Genomic DNA, 20,030 nt, shown 5'->3' with positions numbered 1-20,030 from the left:
TAACCAAATAAGCAGAAAACATTCCCACAATCCTAAGCTTACTTTGTTTGTAAAAAACAAAACAAAACAAACAAACAAAACCTGATTGTACCCTATACAACATAAGCAGAGGGGAAACATTACCATTTTGTGGTTGAAAAGAAACTCAGTTTGTCAGGACTTTGGTGCTAAAAGTGGGAGAAAGAAAACAAAAAAAAGAATGTTAAAATATTATGAGAAATTTTCCTGGTCCCTTTTGTTCTGTTTAGGCATCATTTGTCAGGTATTGAAGCCCTCTGCTGGTCAAGACTGTACACAAGGCAACTCACTAGAACTCTGGAAAAGACTTTATAAGGAGAAAGTAAGGATTATTTTTTTCCAGAATTGCAACTGGACTTGTCTCCAAAATCTCTTTTAAAGATTAATTAAATATTGATTGAACTTCAGTAAGCTGTTTTCTGAAGAGAAGAGTGGTCTCTTCTAGGTCTTAATGTGGACAGGTACATTTCTGCAATTGAGAACACAAATGATACTCCGGTAGGGCCCCCGCCCACAAGGACCTGCTCAGTCTTCACTTGGTGTTAAGAATTTTTTCTCATCCTCGTGACTAGTAGGCTTTGGCCACGTTTCTTAAATTCTCCAAGGCAACTAACCACATTTTTCAGGATTTGCAAGGTTTAGGTTTAGTTCTAAAAGTTATCTGCTTCCTGAATTTGGTTCATTAAGCAAATAATAGTCATAGTGTAATGGAAAATAATCTCATTCTCAGAGGAGGCTAAAGTCAGGCCAAAGCAGGCACGAGAAGGCAAACGAGATCAAGAAGCCATGAACGTGACAATGAGGAGGGGAAGCCATTTGGCCCTCATGCTTTGGCTACAGCACAGCTGACCAAAGACAAAAATAGATGAGTTCCCTGCGTTTTCACCCCTGTGAGAGCCTCCTTAATTAATTCGCTGGCATTTATATTAACATGCTTCTTTGCTTAATGTTGTAAAGGAACTTGCCTAAAGCTCACTCCACTTCAAAGGGCCAAGGGGTCATGGAGAGAGCCACCAGGCCCTGTAGAACAAGACACAAAAAATAAGAACAACAGAAAATACAAACTTTAAGGTATCTAGAAGAGACACAAAGTGTGTAAAATGCATGATTCATTAGCAGGCAAAAAATGAATTAAGCAGAACAAGAAAGGATAGTTAAGGTTGTTGAGCTCTGCAGCCAGACTGAGGGGTAATTTAGAACTGGGGTGGGGGGGAAGAGGGGTCTTTGCAAGTTTACGTAACCTTCTGTGTATCAGTTTCTCATCTGGAAGTGGGGATGATAATAGAAGCACTTTATAAAGCAGCTGTGATAATTAATGAGTTAACAGATAAAAAGGGCTCACAAGGGTACCTGACACATGATAGTAATCATTTATATCATTTAGTACCAACTAAGGTATTGGTTTTTAGCCAGGAATGATTTTGTCCCTAGCAGGTACTTGGCAATGTCTAGAGACATTGTTGGTTATCATGACTGGGCGTGCTACTGGCATCGAGTGGGTAGAGGCCAGGATGTTGCTAAATATCCTACAATGCACAGGGCAGCCCTCTGACAATAAAGAGGTATCTGGCTCCAAATATAAATGGTGCCAAGGCCAGGAAACCCTGACCTAAGGGTATATACTACTCTACGCATGAAATAATGCCATTTGCAGTAACATGGATGGATCCAGAGATGAGCACACTAAGTGAAGTCAGACAGAGGCAAATACATAATATCACTTACATGTGGAATCTAAAAAAGATACAAATGAACTTATTTACAAAAGAGAAATAGACTTATCCACATAGAAAACAAAGTATAGTTGCTAAAGAGGAAAGGAGGGTGAAAGGATACATTTGGAATTTGGGATTAACAGATACACACTACCTACCACATATAAGATAAACAAGGACTACTGTACAGCACAGGGAACTATATTCAGTATCTTGTAATAGCCTGTAATGGAAAAGAATCTGAAAAAGATTATGTGTGTGTGTGTGTGTGTGTGTGTGTGTGTGTGTGTATAACTGAAACACTTTGCTGTACGCTTGAAACATGGTAACAGGGCAAATCAACTATACTTCAATAAAAAAATTTAAAAACTGTAAAAAGACTCTACATGGAACACAAACTCCATTAAAGGTCTCTCTCTCTCTTCCTCCCTCCCACACATACACTTGACTTTTAGAACACCAAATGTTTTGTTTTTGTAGACATTATTAGACTGAGGCCTAGATTAGGTAACTCGAATTTTAAGGGGTCAGTTGTGTACTTTGCTGGTGGTCAAATGCCTCTGGGAGTCCCGGTTTCCTGACCACCCGCGTCATCCCATGTTCTGCAGTGGTCCCTCCGTTCCAAATCTCCAAGACACCTGGAGCATCATCAGAACTCTGTGCCCTCCCCCCTTCACACAGTGTGGCACGCTTCACCAAATCCATCTCTCCAAATGCCCTGAAAAGTCTCGGATGATTCATCCCACAGAAACTATGAGTTATTCCCTTTATTAGTGGAGGGCTGCTTGACCTAAAAAAATTAATTTCGCATTTAGAAAAGCTCTCCGATACAGAAAATGGCCAATTGTAACGTGATTTATCAATTCGATCATCAGTTAATACCCAAAAAAGCTGAGCAATGAAGCCTTTAGCCTTGATGAGAGCAGTGAATGTGTTATTTTTAAGTTATTTGTTGTAAAATATTCGGTTTTGGTCTGGAAAAGGAAGGGGAAGTTAGAGCTGTTATATAACTATCCCAGCTTGGGGGGAGGGCTGGAACAGTAGATACTCAATAAATATTTATTTATGGAAGAGCAAACCTAGGTTCCTATTTGTCGTTAATACTTACAATAGCAGAGTAGCTTACAAACATATACTACTGCTCTGCAGTTTTCAAAAACGATTTCTCAGTTTTCCCCTCATTTAATAGTTTTAATAAGACATACTGCACTGACTAAATTTGACAAATAAGGAAACAGAGGTGAGAGAAGCTGAGACCCACCCGCCTCCTGCCCCCTCCAGGGCTACTGTGATCCCCAGAACCCACTCTCTTTCCCATTCTGCCTTTTCTGTTCATTGTTCCCAATCCCAACAACATATTCTATGTCTATGGCACGGACACTCTTCCTATGACCATATATTTTATTTCAAGTTTTAAGAAAAAAAAGAAGAGGGGCATCAGAATAAGAATTTTATACTATTCACCAACAAATATGTAGAATTGAGAAGTGTTACATGACATGCCAAAATGGGAAAAAAAAAAAATCCAAAGCCCTGATTCCTATTAGGAAGTTGCAATGTTCTATTCCTTTCTACAGTCTCTGGTTAAAGCTGTGTCGTCAAATATTAGATTATTTCATCCACAGCATTTTATTTTGGGTTTTAATAAGGAGCAATAGGTTGCATATATTCAAATTTAGCATCCCAGAAAAGCTGCCGCCATTTTCTCTCTCCTGTGTCATCTCGGGCTAAAGCCCCCTCCTCTGACTTGCTCTGCACCTGAGCCCAAGAATGTGTATAAAAAACATATGGGTTCACATCACCTACACACACGCACATGCACACACACACACGTGAGCACAGGTTCAATCTGCTGGGAGTCTGGTCAACTGAAAAGAAAGAATGAAGCTCTTCATAGATTGGGAGAAAACCTTTTCAGTGGAAATTTTGTGTGTGAAAATCAAATTATTTTTCCCAGGAACACATCTCAGTATTTATAAAAGCTACTGTGATGCATAACTTACCTTGGTAGATTGTACTACACTGATATATTCCTAGAATAGATCAATTTCAGAAGAGGCATCTAAAGAAAACTTTGAAGGCAACCTTCAGACATTCAAAATCTGTGCAATAAAAATTCCAGTTTAAGGATTATAGGACTTTTTCCCCCTCAAAATAGGAAGCCCTAATGCCATTGTAACTACCAAGAGGTATCCGGGTGTAGAAGAACCTTCAAGGGGGAAACAGCAGAAGATGAATTAGACAAAACGGTCTCCCTGCGCTTGGTACCAGTGTCTCTCCTGTGACCCACGCACCCCTCAGTGTGGGTGCCACGGCTTTTGAGGTTCAGCCACTGTCTTAGGGTCTCTGGACAGACTACGACTCAAATCCCAAATCCAGTGATCCACTGCCAGATCTTGCATGTCTCCTAACGTCTCTGAACATCCATTTTTCAACTACGAAAGTAAAGATAATGGTGCTGACTTTACAGGATTTTTTGGATGCGAAATAGACAAATGTAAATAAAGGGTTTGGGACATAGTCTCTCTGCCTTCGTCCCCTTGCTCCTTGCTTCTTGCTCCCTTTTACTTTTTTTTGGCCTGCACGCATGGCACATGAAAGTTTCGGGGCCAGGGATAGGACCACACCACAGCAGTGACAATGCCAGATTCTTAACCGGCTGAGCCATGCGGGCACTCCTGGCCTTCCTTTTTCTGAGGGGCATAAACCAAAGACTTCACTGTCAAATCATTCTGTTTTTCTTTTTAATCTCAGTCACTTTTTTGTCTTAAAAATACTCCTAGGAAGGACATGTCAATTTTTTTTTCTTTCTTTCTTTCTTTTTTTTTTTTTTGTGTGTGTGTTTTTGCCATTTCTTGGGCCGCTCCCACGGCATATGGAGGTTCCCAGGCTGGGGGTCAAATTGGAGCTGTAGCCACTGACCTACACCAGAGCTACAGCAATGCGGGATCCCAGCCGTGTCTGTGACCCACACTACAGCTCACAGCAACGCTGGATCATTAACCCACTGAGCAAGGGCAGGGATCGAACCTGCAATCTCATGGTTCCTAGTCAGATTCGTTAACCACTGCACCACGACGGGAACTCCGGACATGTCAAATCTTAAATGTAAATCCTTGCATGAGTCCAAGGGAGTGACTATGCAGGGTATCAGGCTAAAAGACGTTATCCTACCAGGTATCAAGAAACACCTTATGAACACACCTCTGGAAATTCCCTTGACATATACACATGCTTAGTGTCTCTGCAGACTGGCCGTCTCCATGAGGTTAACCCCTCACTGTGTCGCGCATATAGCCCTGACTATGGAGCTTCTAGAAGAAACACCAGAAAAACTTTTGACCAATGAAAAAGAAAAAAGGAAAAACCTAAGGGGAGCAGCCTGCACTTCTAAAAATTGGGGTGTGAGAAAATTTTAATGACTCTTTGTTTTTTGTTTAATTAAATTGCCTTTATGGTCATTTTGGCAGACATCTGGGAACCAGATAACTATGAGATTGGAAAGAGTCTTTATGAGAGGGTACATAAATAGAATGCATTTTGAGTAAATTATTAATTCTCAAGTTGACTGGGTACTTCCTGAGGGCCACAGACACTTTCTAACTGGTGGGGAAGGCCAATTTCTCCTCCCATTCTGTGTTTTTCACAAGTCCAACACCCCATACACTTTACTGGGTGGTAAAAAATTCTGACAACCAAAAACTTATGGTTTCCAAATGAGACAGGTGGGTGAGTGGCAGGATGTACTGGGGGTTTGGGATGGAAATGCTATAAAATTGGGTTGTGATGATTGTTGTACAACTATAAATGTAATAAAATTCATTGAGTAATTAAAAAATAAAAGAAAAAGAAAAAAAAGAAAAAAGCAACTGAATCAGAACTGCCTTGGTGCTGCTGGTGGCATGCTGAAGCTGGCCTTCCCTGCTCAGGAGGGCCAGGCATGACATTTTCAGCTATTTTGGTGAGTCAGTTGTTAAACACAATGTCAACTGAAAAAAAAAATGCATAACATGAGAGTTGTGCGTTAAATTGTATTGGGGGCAAAATGAGAACTATAACCCAGGAGGGAGCATTTCAGATAGCTCGGAGGAACCACTCTAAAGAGGTAGGGGGGAAAGTCTGAATGTGTGTGATTTTTGGCGAGGCGGGGACGGTGGTCTGTGCAATCAAGCACACATTTGGCAGACAGTCACTGCTGGTCTTGTGAAGGTCATTGCTAGTCATGAGGAGTAGACATCACCATGAAGGAGTTTAGTGCTTTTCTAGATATAAGGAGATGTAAGATTCAGGCTCATAAAATCTTCTTCTGAAAATATACAACTATCTGATGACCAATTCTTGCCAGTTTTCCCAGAGTACAGGGTCCCTCACTCCTGATCTCCACCATCGCCACCACCTCTGAACTCTTTCAGAAGGTACTGAGGATCAGTGGTTGCAGCTTGTGATTTACTCTTTGGTTGCAGGTGGCAAGTGTCAATTTTTAGTTGGCAGTAAGCACCACCAACAATTATATAAACTTACAATATGATTATATTAAGACAAAGGTAACAAATTCTCAGAACTCCTCTTTCACTAATGTTTTGGTTGCATTTTACTATTCTTGGGTTTATTTACATCTATTTTAATTCTATGGTGTGAACTTATATGATGGAATAAGAACTCCCATGGTTATGCTGCAGACATGACTCCTTTTTTTCCCACTTGCTCTCAGTTTTCTAAGGGCATCTGCTCTGCCCACATTGTGGGTGGCCTAAGTAGCAAAGCTTGTCTCTTTGTGATTGGACCCTCCCTTGATATAGCTGACTGGATTTTAGGTGGGCCTGTGACCTAAGACTGCCAATCATTGTGGGCCACTGCCCTGAGTCATGCTAGTGGCACAATGTGACAGATTCCTGGAACTGCCTTGACCAAGCATTGTCTGTTGCTTTATACTTCCTGCATCTGCAACGCACAGTGGCTCTTATTCTGGGGTCCCTGTTCCCTACCCCCACACACACTACTGTGATTAAATATCCTTTATCTGAGAGACCTTGAGTGGCCTTCCTTTTCATACAATCATATACAATTGAAGTGGGGATTGTAAAGACTTCAGGGTGGGGGGAAACAGACCTAACAGATCATCCAGAGAGTACATTTTTATATTACCTTCTAGAATGAACCAAATACAGAATTATTTTGATAGATTATTCTTTCCATGGGGCACAGAAGGAAAATATAACTTGCATCCATAGCTCTGAGAACTCCGAGCACTTAATCTGACCAAGAAAAATAATTTTTATCTTATGTTTCATTTGACTCAAGAATTAATATTGCTTTATAATTAAGAGCCAACTGTCTCTGTTGTTAAAAGTATTACATATAACATTCTTGTCCACTAAAAAGCTACACTTCCAACAATTTCTGGACATCTAGTAAGTGTAAAACCCGGTAAAGGATAATTCTGTCCTTTCAGTTATTTCCCTTCTAATTGGACCTAAAGCCATGTATACAGACTATCCTAGTTCTGAAAAAGTTCAAATGTCTGGACCGATATATGAAAGCGTGGGGTGGGGGTCTGCAGTCTGCAGGGAGAGGATGTGGGCTGGGGAACCCCAGAGGAACACTTCACAGAGGAGGTGATTATGAGGCTAAACCCTATGCAATAGGTAGCTGTTGGCTAAGTAGGGCATGCTTGGCCCTGAAAAGTGTTGTGGGATATGAGAAACAGTTTGGGATGAGTGGAACAGGAGTCCATGAGGGAAAAATCTAATGAAGCAGGTAAGGGTCAGATCAGGAAGAGCCTTCTCTGACATTCACAGGGATCTAAAATTTATCCTGGGGTGTTACAAGAGAAAGAATGAAGGACTTATCTGAGAGCATCCTTAGGCTGGTGGTATGGAAGATGGAAAGGGTCAAGCCAAGTTTAGGGATTTCCCTATAATTGTAACCAGGTAAGAGATAACAGGATCCAGAGGAAACCAGTGGAAGCAGAAATTATGAAGACTCAGATGGGGCATTTAGCAGATAGAACCAGCGGTATTTGGTGACATATTAAACATATAAGGTACAGGAAAAGATTAAGTTTAAAACGATTCCTACATTTCTATCTTAGGCAACTGAGTGAAAGATGGTGCTATTTTCTGAGAGATGGGGTTTATTAATGGTTTCAGCAAATGTTTATTGACAGGCACAGGCATCAGCAGGAGAAGATGAGCAGACAGGAAGCTAGGAAGGAGGAGCTTAGCTCTGTTTCATCCTTGTTCAGTTTCCTTTCCTAAAAGAGTGGCTTTGGGCAAACCAGTCACCCATGGGAAAAAATGTGGATTATTAATAATATCTCTAATAAGAACATTTGGTCGAAAGAGCAGGGTTAAGGTTGAATTATCTAAACTGTCTTTGGTGATCAGTGCATCCGTTTATACATCCTTTAACTCATCCTTTAACTCATCCATACCAAAGGCTTTACCTTGATTTCACTTTCCCCGCAGGATGGGTGAATGAGTTGAGCCAAGACCATAAAACTGACAAGGAAATTGCTCACACAAAGAAATGGAGACTTCACACAAAGGAGGATATGTACTCTTGGTGAATATGTGAGAAGAATATGGCTTCGTTTAGCGCTAGAAAACTAAGCAATGGTCTTATACTTCTATGTACAAAATGGGGCCAAATTTGAATAAATTATCTGGAAAACTCTAACAGCTAGCAAAGAGCTTTGCTTGAAACTGCCAAATCATCAAGGTATGAGGTTAGCTTCTAGCCTCCTAATATCTAGATAACAATTTTGATTTTTCCCATTCTGTGAATAATCATAGCTTTCCTCTGAACCAACCTCTTTCTTCTTGTACCTTCCTTTTTCTAAAGCAAACTGGGAGGGCATTTGAAATGTTCTCTCTGGTTCCATAGACTGACAACTTTGATGGGCCTATTTTCAACCAAAGATTCCTCTACAATGTTTATGAAACAGTGGGTTTTTTTTTTGTTTTTTTTTTTTTTTTTTTTTAATTGGAAGGAGGTCTGATTTTAGACTTCTTAAGAAAGGACAAAAAACATATTTATTTGGGTTCCCAGGGCCTTGGATCCCCTTCCTGTAACTCAAGTTTCCCTAGAATACAAGCAAACACTGCCATTGAGGCTTTACTCTATGTAGGAGATGCATGGCTTCTGTGCTGGGTTCTGTAATGACCTGTCTAGACCCCACTTCTGGAGGGACCCTCACACCCCTGCTGCCTGAAATGTTGGCTGCTGCTGGCTCATCTGAGGCCTCTCTGGGAACATCTCTTCACAGGGCAGCCTACTGGTGTGGAGAACAAAGATCCAGCACCTCTGCCTCAATTCTGGGCAATTCAAGAGAACCATCCCAAGCCATGGCCCATTGAGGGTTTGGCTGAGAATCATATCAGGTGTTGCAAATGTATTAAATTCCTTTTCCCACCTGATCCAGATTTTCTCATTCTCTCACAGGTATAGATCCCAAGGACACTTTTCAATCAATTTCCAGCTGATAGCCTGTTTCCATGGTGAAGTGGACCTATGACCATGACCAGTCACTATAATTAACACTTCAAGAAGATATAGTATATTAGCCTTCATCAGAATCGAGACCAAGTTATGGATATTTTCATGCATGTGGCACCAGTTAATAATTGTTGACAAACACTTGTCCTGTCTGTATGGCACCTTCCCTGGGCATGGTTGCAACCAACCAATTGTGACTGAGATTACAATAAAAAGAACCAAACAGCTTGGGGCCAGGTTTTCAGGTTCTGGTTTCAGAGTCAGAGGGAATTAGCGTGCATTTCAACAAACTTCAACTTGTTTAAATCCAGCCTCAGGAACTCCAGACCATTAAGACATGAGTGCTATGCTTCATACTAGGGTGGTTAAAAAAAAAAAAAATGTTCAGTCACAAATCCAAAATGCCAAAAGTAACTATTAGAGTGTTTCTGTATATCAAGCTCTCTATATTTTTCTCATTAAATCATGACAATAGACTCAAAATGAAAATATTATCTCCATTTGACAAATGAGAAAGTTGAGATCCAGAGATTTTTCTAATTATTATCATCATTGCCCCCCTTCCCTCATCTTCTTCAGAAGAAACAAGTCTCTCTTATTTATCTTAAAATTATTTCCTTTCTCTACTTTCTCCTTATTTGGGAAAAAAAAAAAAAAGCCCCAAATTCTGCTCCATTAGCAGTCACACAGCTTTTCTGTAAACTGGGTGAGCCAGAAAAGTTACTTGATAACCTGACAGCATTCCTACATTCTAGATTCTTAAGAGTTGTCATAGTTATAAAACTTGGAACAAATCACAACCTCTCCACCCCATTTTTTAATCTGTAAAATGAAGGAAATGAATTTGTTCTATGATTTTCTAAAGCTGCCCCAAGGAACACATCTTGACGCCTGATTTCTTCATGATTTCCTGTGGTTTCTAGCACAATTTAGGACTCAGTTGCTGTTTAATGGCCCATAAAATGGGGTCTGATTTTTCAGGCTGTCAGAGGTTACCCAGCAGAGGCAATAATAGGTCTGAGCCCACATTCGTACCTATTTATTCTACAAAGTCCTTTCTAGGATCCAGACTGGTGGGCACATGCCACATTTTAAGGGAAGTTTTCAAGGTCCCATCTCATTATCATTCTATAATGTGTGCAGATCTGTCTGCTGGCATGGCCCATTGTCATTTTAAGAATCAAGTGCACTCAATGTGTAAGAATATCCAGAATTAGAAAAAATAAATAAAATAAAAACACACAGAGGTACCTAAAAAAAGAGCAGGGACAGAAAACAGTGAGGCAGGAAAGTTGGGGGAACACAGAGAGGGAAACAAAAGGTGGGGATTAAGGATAAAGAAAGAAAGGGAGGGAAAAATAAGGAGGAAGTAAAGAGGAAAAAGGGAAAAAACTGGTGAGTGCAAAAGAAGGCCAATGGGAGAAAAATGAAGCACTAATTTATTGTAAAATAAAGAAAACTGAGTGGTCAGCTGTCTATGCCCTTGCCTCCTAGCACTGAGAGTACATTTAACCTCGGAAGAAAGTTAATCTCCTTGACTAGAAGTCAAGCAAGAATTGAATGGGCGGAACACATCACAAATGTGATAATAAGAAAAAAGCTTTGGAAGAGTAGTGGAATGCATAGAGAGTGGGAGTAAAGCAAAGAGAGTTCTATTTTTGATTTTGACAGAAGAATTGTTTTTGAAAAAAAAAAATCTGTAATTTCCTAGGCACAAAGGCCTCTTCTGACATATGAGATCATTTATCTACTATCTATCATCTAGCCATCCATCACCCAGTTATCTCTATGGCAACGATCACCACAGCACTGAGGTGTTTTGACACCCCAGAACCAAGCTTCCAGTGCAGGGATCTGCTGCCTGAGGTGAACACAAGGCAAAGGAAGTATTCTGGGGTCCTTTTCTTAAATGCACTGGCGTTTCAAAAGTAGTGCTTCCTGAAGAATGCATGGTTTAGCATTGTAAAGTGAGGCCCTGGCCCTTTGAAGCCATTGTTACTGAGATGTTGCAATTAATTTTAGAAAATAAATCAGGTAGAGATTGCTTTTTCAGGTTTGGCTTCCTCATTTTCTCTCTTTTTTCTCTTCTCCTTTTGAATATGCATTTCTTCCTCCCACCGTGCCTGCTGGCAAACTTCCAAGGATTTTATCAAATGTTCTGGGGAGTGAATTACTCATTTTAGGGTATTTAAATGAAAGAGATGCATAACACCACTTCACATTCAAATTTCATGAAACCCTGCCCATGAACCTTTTTATCTATACTCTCAAACCCCCATTTACCCTTTCTATTAGCCTCTCCCTAGAAGGGGCTATACCTAAATAGAGTCCATTTGACACTAAACAATCAAAAAGATTTTGGAGGGTCACAATTCTTAGTTTCCATATTGTGTGTTTTTCATAATTAATGTGCACTGGGAGCTGTTATATCCCTAAATTATACAGCTTCTGATGCAAAAAAAAAATAATAATAATAATTAGGTTTACTATGGGCCTTTGTTACCTTTTAACATAATTTAATGAGTTGCATAAACAATCTAGAGAAATTAAGGACTGGGTTTAATGTCTCTGTAATGAATCCATCAGGGAGAGGGGGAAGAAAGAGGGCAAGAAGAGATAATGGGAGAGAGAAGAGCTTCAGAAGCAGGTATACAGAGCCATCTTAGATAGCAGTTCATTGGTTTAATTAATGTTTACTGAGCACCTACTATGCCAAGCCCTGGACTAGAGACCCAGGGTAAGCCAAGTGCACACAATCTTGTCCTTACAGGACTTGGAGTGGAGGTCCTTTGTACTCAAAGGCATGGTGGTAGTATGTGGTTAGGACTGGGTGGTGGTGGAGGATACAGTGTATTTTGGAAAAGGAAAGCCTAGAAAAGCATTCTAGAGAGGTTCAATGACAAGTTTAAAATCTCCAGAAATATGTGTGCATTTAATTCTCTCAAGTTGGGGGGAATTTACTGAATTAATACATAATGAAAACAGTACTTACATTTCCCTCATCATTATTTAAACTACCAAGAAAAGAAAATGATACCTTCGAAAAGGGAGGTTAGGGGCAAGCCTGAATTAGTTGTTTCTGTCTAGCTAAAGAGACGGAAAAATATTTTGATAATAACTCCTAAATACAGGGTTAATTGCAACACACTGCCTACAGCAAATGAATGTCACCATGCTTCCCATATTCCAAATTTTGCACAATTTATTTTCTGTAGGAAACCAGACATGAGTCAATTCCCTCTTGACTTTTTCTCTAAGGTTAATTGAGAAATTGTCCTGACTAATTTTTGTGAAGGTGAAAAAGAGGAGGGAATACTCTTAAGGAATGGGATATCTCCTCTTGTATCTTCAGCTTCTTTGAGGGGACACTGGCATTTGTTTCCTAATGACTGGGTAATTTTCATTCTCTCAAATACTCACAGGCAAGTCCTTTGGGGGTACATCAAAGTCAGGTGTTCCAGAGTAAGTGTACCAGAGATGGGGCCTTTAGCAGGTGACTGTAAGAAACTAGTGATCCCATTTACCATGGGGCCTCAAACTTTGCCCTTGGGAGCACTAATGTCACAGAACTTCCACAAGTGTTTTATTTCATTTATTTCTCACAAGCAAATAACTGTGTTTTCCATCTTGGGTGCCCAGTGACTCTTAAGCCTGGCACACATGGCCTGGTCTCTGGCCTTCCCCTCCACCACCACCTGTTCATGCTCTAGATGCCCTGACTCCTACCCAGTCCTCCAGGGCACAATGTTTTTCTGCTCTGCACGGGCTATGTCTTCTGTCTGGATCCTTCCTTTCTGCTGCCCTTCCTGAAGGTGTGGCCTACACCGTGACCTTGAGCCTGGGCAGAGCTGTTTCAGGAGGGTAGAGTGAGCACACAGCCCCCGCCTTGTACAGATTTCTCTCTGTGCCTTTCACATAGTTCCTCCAACTATCGTAACTCTGTCATGACACTGTCACCTTAGACACCACTGAAGAGGTGGTGCTTTCAAAACATTTGCTGTGGAGAGAAGGACCACCCTATCTATTTCCATGAGCTGGGCTCTGCTCTTATCCTCATGTTCTGCGCCTGGGCTTGGCATCCCTCCGCACAGATGCACAGCCTCTCAAATACTGTACTGAAGCTGTTGGAACCTTCCAGGAGACTGGAAGTTCTCAAACTGAAGTGTACATCAGAATCACCTGGAAGGCTTATCCCCATGGACAGACTCATCCCCATGGACTGACTCAGGGTGGGGATATCGTAGGACACGTGTATTTGTATTTCTAACAAGTTTCCAAGAGATGCTGATGATGCTCGTCCAGGGACCACACGTGAAAACCACTGTGCTATCTTTCTATCAGTTGAGTGTGGTGTGCTCAAGCTCCTGTTTATATAACACAATCCCTTTTCTTTCTTTCTTTTTTCCCCCTTTGCCTAATTGCCTACTTTTTTTCCAATTTGGATCTTCCTTTTTCAGCTTTCTCCTCTCCTGCCTATGCTTTAGGTTTTCCAGTAACCCTGCCCGGCTTTGTTGAGCTCTGCTGGGAGCCAATGGGACAATGGTTCCCATCTCTGGCTCCATTCTGTTCATCTCTAAAACATCAGATGTAGTTGTGCACTCTTCCAGGTCAACTAATCTGTGATATTTCAAATGTATTTCATGGACCAGAATAAACTGGCATATTTGAGCAAAGCTGTGTTCTGGATATATTAAAGTGTAAAAATCAGCATGAAAATCAGGTTTCATGTAAACAGGAGATTACTATTACTTAGAATCCTATAATGTACCCATCATATGGATCTCTAGGGCATTCACAAACCCATTTTTACATAATTATGTGAAGAACATGTATTTTATAGGAAATGGTGAAATTAAACACAAAATAGGGCATTTCGAAATGGCTGTAATGTTTTAAATGAAGAAATGAAACTGTTTCGAGACATATGTAGGAGAGAAAATTTATAGACAGCCATTTTCAAGAGGCTCTATTAATTCCAAAGAAAACACGGGATGTAAATGAAATACACAAAGAATAAAATAAGAGATCTCCCATAAAAATCAGTCTATGTGATTCAAGTGGTGAGGCTGCCTTTTAACAATGTGAGTCTCACCCACATTAGCATTTCAATGGCACAATACTTTTGTTACACACTGTTGCCACTGCTGTAATCTGCCCCATCCCTTGACCCTCTGATCTTGGGTGCTTCCCCAAAAGGACTAGGATATGGCCGGCTGGTGAATCTTGCATCTATGGCTGTGCCAATCTAGCTTAGTATTTTCTAGGCAGTTGTGGGATCTTGGTAGAAAAATTAAAGGCATAAATCAAATTCATCTTGTATCCAATCCATTCAGAATGCATCCAATTTATAAGCCAGCTTTTGGAATTGAAGAGTCCTTTACTGCATCCCAGAGACTCTAGTGTAACATCCGACATAGCGCCTATTCCCAGCAATGCTTACAAAGATCAAAATAAATTTTACATCAAATGGAAAGATTTGAGAAGCACATATTCTCATTTTAAAATTTAATGGTACTATTTTGCTTTTAATTTTTTAATGTAAAATGTGTCCTCACATAACATAAAAATATGTGAATTTGCCTTTCATCCAATTTGATCTTTAATTATATTGCACACCATCTTCTGAGTACATGAATCAGAGGTCCTCCTATTTGTACAATCTGTTCTGGGGGAGAAAGAGAATTAGATTTCTCCACTGTCCTAGAGGAAGTTCTTTGGGTGTGCTCTATGACCTGTGGTACCCTCTGTGGCATGGCTTTGAGAGAATGATGCTCGCCCCCTCTCAGAGAGGGAGCCCCTGAGGTCAACAGCAGCCACAGTGGGAGTTACTCTGTTGCTTTGACACTGGAGAACTACAGATGGATCTGAGACAAGGTGGGGGAAGTGCGGGAAGGCTTCCCAAGTTGGTAGGAAGCTGATGACATGGTAACCAGGGCTGGCAAGGCCCCCAAACCTTAACATGATCAGGGCATATTTCATGACCTTGCTCTACAAACTGAGGGCAGCTTAGAGTGTTTTCTAACTGGGAACAGGTAAAGGCGATGATTACAGATAGAGATTATATGGATGGAACATGGAGCTCCTGTCATGGCGCAGCAGAAACAAATCTGACTAGGAACCATGAGGTTGTGGGTTCGATCCCTGGCCTCACTCAGTGGGTTAAGGATACAGCATTACCGTGAGCTATGGTGTAGGTTGCAGATTCGGCTCGGATCTGGCATTGCTGTGGCTGTGGCGTAGGCCGGTGGCAACAGCTCCAATTAGGTCCCTAGCCTGGGAACCTCCATATGCTGCAGGTGTAGCCCTAAAAAGACAAAAGACTATATATATATATATATATGGAACATTATATAACACTGGGTCACGGCATGAGAGAACTTTTTCCTCTTAAATTTCTTTTAGCCTTGATGAAGCAAATAGAAAAGAGCCCTAGAGTTTTCCTAGCCTGAGGTAAAGGGACACAGTGGAAAAGATGGGGATAAGAAATATCCTTTCAGCTTCGTCTCATCCACACTCCAGGTGATTGATTTTGCACATCTTTCAGGTGAAGGACCCACTGCTGCCCTGCTACACAGAGGAGCTAGAAGCTGAACCCAGAATTCTGGTATTAGCTGCATTTCTGTCTCCATCTCCCACTGACTTTTCTTCAGCCCAGGCTTTCCCTCACTGTAGACAGAGATGTTTGCCTCTTTAACTGGTGCTACTCCTCTGGGCACATCAAGATTTTAAGTCCCAGAGTGCCAGAGTTTCCTTCTCAAAGGCTTTTTCAACCATCTCTGATAATCTGAGCAAAACTCCCCAGACTGGCTGGCCTGAGAGATGAACTTTGAGCCGTGATCTAAAAGAGGCACAGGGTTTTATTTGGACTATGGTAAACAAATCGGCAAGCAGGTCCTTGTCGTTTTACATGAGGAAAAAGATTTACATGTATGTGACTTACAGAGCCACCTTTGAAAAAATTATATATCACCTTACCGCTATGGTTAAGGACATGCTTTATTAGGGTAATGAAACCAACCATGCTACTCTAACCCCACCAGCCTAAATGGACCAAAGGTTATCTGTATATGAGAGCCTTCCGTGCAGCCATAAAAATACCATAAAGAAAATGTACATGTTTCCATGGAGTAGAGGAGATGTCAGTTTATAGCCTGAGGCTCCCTTAGACTGACTTCATGATTTACAGGTGTTCTATTTCTCAATATGAAGCAACACTCCTCTTCAAACATAAAATGTCCAAGATCCAATCAAATGAATTATCCTTCCAATATACCAATATACTCAGTCTTTTTATTTTTTGCTACATGTGCATCTATAACACAAATTAGCACTGTGGGATTGGGAAATAGAGGAATGATGTCATCATAAGAAAGAAGTTCTATAGGCTTGTATGACTTTCCCCAGCGTATCAATAGTTTTCGGGGAGTGATAACAATTGAGCCAAGATACTCTAGCACAGAAAGCTGTAGAATAAAGCTGTGTTATACACAATTCAACCATGTTCTTACTCTTGGCTCAATTTGACCTCATGCCTTGCCTCAGAAAGACTAATACTATGATTCTCCCCATTTAATCTGAGCTCCATAACTCAAGGAGCCTGAGCCCTACCATCAAGTTACTCTAACTTTTGTCATATGATAAAACACTCCTTTATGAGGAATTAAGTATGTCTTTTCAATGGAACCCATAATTTTTAATTAGGTGTATCCATGCTGAGATTTCAAAGTTGCATATCTTCTCATTTGTTTGTTCTACCACTACTTTCCTATGAGCCTTGCTGTTATTAAGTGTCATTTCTCAGAATTCCAGGTTTTTCTAAGAATGTATATGCTGTATTACAGCAGAAATATATGAGTTGTAGTTAGCTCAGTAACCTCATTTGCAACAACATTCTGCAAAGAATGCATGGGGCTCTTGACTATGTGCTGCCTGTCCCCAACTTCCCACCCCTCCTAGCTTCTAAAGGCAAAAGATTTGATTATGCAATTACTACTCTGAACTGGCTGACTTTTAGTAATGCTGAACTCATAAAAATACTGTCCACTACCTACACAACCACTGAATTACAAATATGTTTTAAAAAAACATTTTGAGATTCTCAGGATGGCTCAAGACAGTACAGTCTGAGATGACAAGGAGAACAGTGGCAAATAAACTTTCACAGGTGAAATGAATTAGTGTCCATTTGAAAGCATAATATTAACCACCATGAACTGGTACCATTGCTCACCATCCCTAAGACCCACGGAGGCCTCATGACTTCAGAGAGAAGTAACGCCACTGGGAGAAAAACCAACAACAACCAAAATCCCCAATCTGGACAGATTCAATTTATTATTACATAAACACACACAGACATGAAATTGTAAACTCCTTATGCCTGAGGTGCTCTAGAGCCATAAAACCAAAATAAGGTTATAAAGAAAAACAAATAATAAGATTATAAAAGAAATTAATAATCACATCTCTTCAGTATATATAATCTGTAATAGTTTTTTTGAAATCCCATCCCTGTTCTCCACAAGAATGTCTAAACCACTCTATAACCCTTAATGTTATGGAAGCTTTGTTGGCACAAATACACTGTTATCTCCATATTTAGTCTGCCTCTGTCTCTCCCTGAATAATGTTCTACAATTAAAGCAATACTAGTTGGTGCTTTCACAGTAAACACCATCACAATATGGTCATCCAGATGATCACAAAACACACTCAGATCCATCCTACTTAGATTACCACTGCAATAAAAACAAACAGAACACAAAACATCTCACTCAAGAAAACTCAACAACGCTCAAAAATATGCCCAGAAATGTAGATTTGAGGATAATGAATTTAGGACATAGGTTTCTAAAAGATGGAATCAATACCTGATAAGAGTGAGCAACAACATGTTTGGATATTTCTACATTCAAATTCCTTCTCTATTGCTTTTATTGTTGAGCTTTTCAGGCAAGCTGCTTAATCTTTAAGGCTCACCTTCCTCATCTGCAAAGCCACCAGCAGCACCCATCTAGAACACTGCAGTATGGATGAAATGAGAGGATGCTGGTCAAATATTTAATATAGGAAGCCCTCAACAAATGTTAGCTATTTCTATGATTTCAGTATCATTCATTCAGCCAAAATATTTGCTGTGTGCCAAGCACTGAACTTTATTCTGGAGTCCCAGGATGAAAAGGCCGAGCTTACATCCCTAAGGGGATCTGTGAAAAACACATGAGAAGACAGGACAATGGAACATAAGTGCCATGCTAATGAGATGCTCTAATTATGTTTATTGACTGGGGATTGAGTGCCAATCAGCTGCTTTCCAGCCAGTTTTAAACAATGCCACCCAATCACAAAGTCTGTGAGGGAGAGAAAGAAGGATATAAGTGAGGTTTATCACAGGCACTGAAACAGACAAATTTCTCATCGACACATTTGAGACGTCATGATTTCCAGGGTCAGGGGGTAAGTTAGAGTCCCATCCCAGCATGATTTATGATTCCAAAGCTCCCCAGACCTCTGCAATCAACACACACCATGGAACTAGCTTCCTTAGTCATACACATGGAGAAAATGTTAGTTACAACATTGTTATTCAATTTTTTCAGTTTTTAGTTTTGTTTTTAAAACATTTATTTCTTTTATTTTTGGCCATGCTTGCAGCATGCAGAAGTTCCCAGACCAAGTCCTTAACTACTAGGCTACCAGGGAACTCCCACAGTTACTCATTTTTGCTTTGAGTCAGAACCATTCTTTTCCTCACTCATTTTTATTTTGAAAATTAAAATTCAAGAACATTGGATATTTAAATGAAATGTCCTGCTAGAAAGTCTCCAGCTTCAATGATATAATGATCATAACAACTGGCCCCAATAAATGCTGATTTCAAACTCATGGCAAGACTGCAGATTTTAATCTTTGATATTCTGTCATTCCACTCTGCTTATTCAGAAAATGGATCCATCTGTAGGTGCAAAATGCAATTTTCAGGAAAATTGCACCTTAAAATATTCTGACACAATGTTCCATCAGCAGTCCTTATAGTTAGACAAATAAAGGCAATGAAGAGCCATGCAGACCTGTTAACATCTGCTCAAAACCTGCGCCCGCATTTCCTTGCCTCTGCTCCCACTAACTCAAGCTAGAATTCATTTAGGTAATTCCTTAAGCTCAGAATGTTTAGCATGTCACATTGCCACCAAGTCTCATTTATATAATTAGTGCTAACATATGGCCCACAATCAACATTGGAGATTTGGAATCATTTTTAGCATGCCGTTAGACCTAAAGGGGTATGGATTCAATATGGAGGGAAGAGAATTAGGCATGCAAATTCCATTTGCGATAACAAGAGCACAGCAATGAAAATTTACCCCCAAAAGGTTTGGCTGCTAATCACATAGCAAGCAGAAAGAATTACATTCTTAATAACCTTCACCAAGTGCAATAAAAGGAAATAGAAGTTTGTTTTATGTGATGCTTTTGGTTACAATGTCTCCCCCTAAACTCAGAAGTGTTTTATAAACCAGACTACCAACTAAGATTACCTCAACAGAATTCTCCCTTGCGCAGTCTACTTTAGGTAACTGAGTCAAGATACTTGCTTTGCATTGTCTAATAAGGGTTCATAGTCAACAGCGTAGCATGGACAGTGATCACTCTTTCCCTGGATTGCCCTGGATGGTCTTCTTACTCAAGTTTCACTGAATTCTTGTTCCAAAACTTGGAAGCCCAAATCTACTCTCAATCCTTTAATTTGTGTTTAACAGTTAAAAAACTCTGAGATAATGGAGGACACAATACAAAGCA

The sequence above is a fragment of the Sus scrofa genome, chromosome 13, assembly GCF_000003025.6.
Source record: "Sus scrofa isolate TJ Tabasco breed Duroc chromosome 13, Sscrofa11.1, whole genome shotgun sequence".
Lineage (NCBI taxonomy): Eukaryota > Metazoa > Chordata > Mammalia > Artiodactyla > Suidae > Sus > Sus scrofa.
Note: the sequence above shows the minus strand (reverse complement) of the source record.